Source organism: Desarmillaria tabescens (genome assembly GCF_030435595.1).
Source record: "Desarmillaria tabescens strain CCBAS 213 chromosome Unknown EV420scaffold_23, whole genome shotgun sequence".
NCBI lineage: Eukaryota > Fungi > Basidiomycota > Agaricomycetes > Agaricales > Physalacriaceae > Desarmillaria > Desarmillaria tabescens.
The window spans coordinates 43,946-46,437 of record NW_026848322.1 but is presented as its reverse complement, the minus strand read 5'-3'; the positions used below and the strand labels follow the sequence as shown (position 1 = coordinate 46,437).

The 2,492-nt window shown below is 47.4% G+C and overlaps 1 non-coding gene across 1 annotated transcript; it reads left to right on the top strand.

The window, feature by feature from the left end:
• Window positions 1-2,107: 2,107 nt before the first annotated feature.
• On the top strand, window positions 2,108-2,199 carry EV420DRAFT_t161. Its single transcript has one exon. It is a non-coding gene; the product is annotated as a tRNA-Asp (tRNA).
• The last annotated feature ends 293 nt before the right edge of the window (window positions 2,200-2,492 follow it).

Here is a 2,492-nt window from a genome sequence, read left to right as displayed (position 1 = left end):
AGATGAAATGATGTACTAGGATGGGACTCAGCTACACATCTGATCGGTGAGAACATAGAATAGCGCACTGACCTCTAGCCTCCCCCCTCTTCTCGGTTTGAGATTCCGGCGCAGAAACAGCCGGTGCTTGTTTTACAGACAATTAATGTGGACATGCAGAAGTCAGTTTCATCGTACCCACGGGCACGCCGTACTCTTGCTGTTATTCTCCATTCCAGAGTATATCATCCGTGTCCAACAGTTCGGTCTGCGGTTGATCCAAAATACCAGTCGTCGAGGAGTACAGCGATTGGTTTCCTCTGCGTCATCCCTGTCAAGTTCTCTCTTTGAGCCAACATAACGGGGATGGATTAATACCACGAACAAAAATTTACTGTCACGGTACCAGGCTTGTCGAAGGTCGTTTATTCCCAAGATAGAAACTGCCAGCAAGCTTTTACGGGAGAACAGGAATCCCGGAATGAACGTGGAAGAGAACGACCAAGGGCCATCAAACTCGGAGCCGTTCGTCCTTCTCTTTGCAAAGTATCAAAGACAAAGACAAAATAGGTGTGCGGTCCCAAGAACATTGGGTAAAAGCTATGTCTGGCAGGTCCATGAATCAGAGTCGGAGACAAGCAAGAGAACAAGGAGAATCATGGAACGGGCATTGGGTAGTCTACTTTCCCTCCCCGTTGACGTGTATTCCATCCAGGTGGATCATCAAGGAGAAAAGATCGTTCGTATCGCGATGCAATTGTATGCTGATAATAGAAATCAATTAATGGAAGACAGTTTTAAATTAGTACGTAGATGCCAATTCCGTGGGCTGTGTTAGAAACGCATCGTCCAGCAGTTATAGTTGCCTACATACTACAGTCCAATGTTTGACGATGCTTTGTAGCTCAGGATCTAGGATAAGGCGTTGAGAGAGGAGCACGTTGGATCTGTACGGACTTTGCGCAATGTCACATATTGATCTAGACAAAGATGGGGTTTTAAAAAGCTGCAGTGAGAGCGACCATAGATGATCGTTCCAGAGAAAAGAACACACACCGTCCCTTCCACAAACATGTGGTACTCTTCTTCAGTACATGTCCGCCTGGCAATTCTATGAATAGCTGGTCCATGATGACCGGTGTCTTCATTGTCGTCCTTGCCGAGCATCAGCCGTCAAAATTTCCTGAACCAATCCTCCCTCCTCATCGGAAGTGAGTCAGTCCAAAGATAACCATTGAGCTAGTAGCAAGGAAAGGCGAGGGAACCACCCGTTATCTGGGGCCAGAAACAAACGGGCAGAACTGCGAGAAGGGCCGCCATTCCAAAAGCCCCCCCACTCAACTTGGCGAATTGCTTCCTCTTCCGATGAGATTCGGGTCATTAGGATTGGACCGTGTCTGGAGTTGTTGAAAAAGGCGATTCATAGGCGGACGCTATATATACTGTGAGTCTCTTCTTAGAACTATGTCGGATGCGCTTACCTTTAGAGATCGCACCACGAAGCCCGGGTATACGCGCAAAGAACGCGTGTCGCCGAAGTCTGGTCTTCTCTACAGTGCACGTTGCATGATGAAAACCGTCTAGAGCTACGGCGCGCATAGCCTGGGTTTCTGGCGGCATTCGATCTGTCTGGACAGTCACGCCTCCCCAAGGATGGCAATTCGACAGCTCAGGGATGGACCTCCAGATGGCGCGCGACAAGGGTATAGGAAGAACAGGTCGCGGTCTTAGTCGTGGTGCTATTCATACGTTTCCTCCCTTCAGCATATAAAGACAACGAACACGAAACCAGAGGGAAGATAAGCCTGCAAGAGGGAGTGGAAGACAGAGAGGAGGCGCTATCATTCCATAGTTTCAGTAATTGGGCCTACTAGTTATCAACCCATGGGCGTACCTAGTACATATTCAACGTCCGAGTCCTCTTTTTACAACCTGAAAACCACACCGACTATTCTTCCGTTTCTGCTCCTCTCATGAAAGCTCTGGGGTATGGAGGACTACCGCATCTTCATCAATCCCTTGAGGAAGTAAATATCGAGTTGGGAGAGCGATGAAAGGAACGTGTTGAAGTTTAAGGTAAGTATTTTAAATCTTTGTAGTCCCTAGGTCTTATTGGAAAAAGAATTAATCTCTGATAGTATATCGGTTAGTACACGCGCCTGTCACCCAGTTGATGTTAGATGGTCGCGCGAAAGCTGGGTTCGACTCCCAGTCAGAGAGATATTTCGCGTTTACGCCTTCAAATATTTCTTTTTGGCACTATCTTGACTCTGGCGGAGGTTAGGCCCCAGGGTCCTGGGTAGGGTTGCGCACGAAACCTCCAGGGGGTGTAAAATACGGTTTTGTACTGACCCCTCCCCAAGGGGGGGTGGTTTGATACGGTATTTTACCGTTACTTACCTATCACATGCTAATATCACATGACTGACGCGTCGTAATTGCAGATTTTTTCCGATACTCCCGTCTTCGTGTTTTTATACATTTTCCTGATATAATGAAATGTAATTCATTTA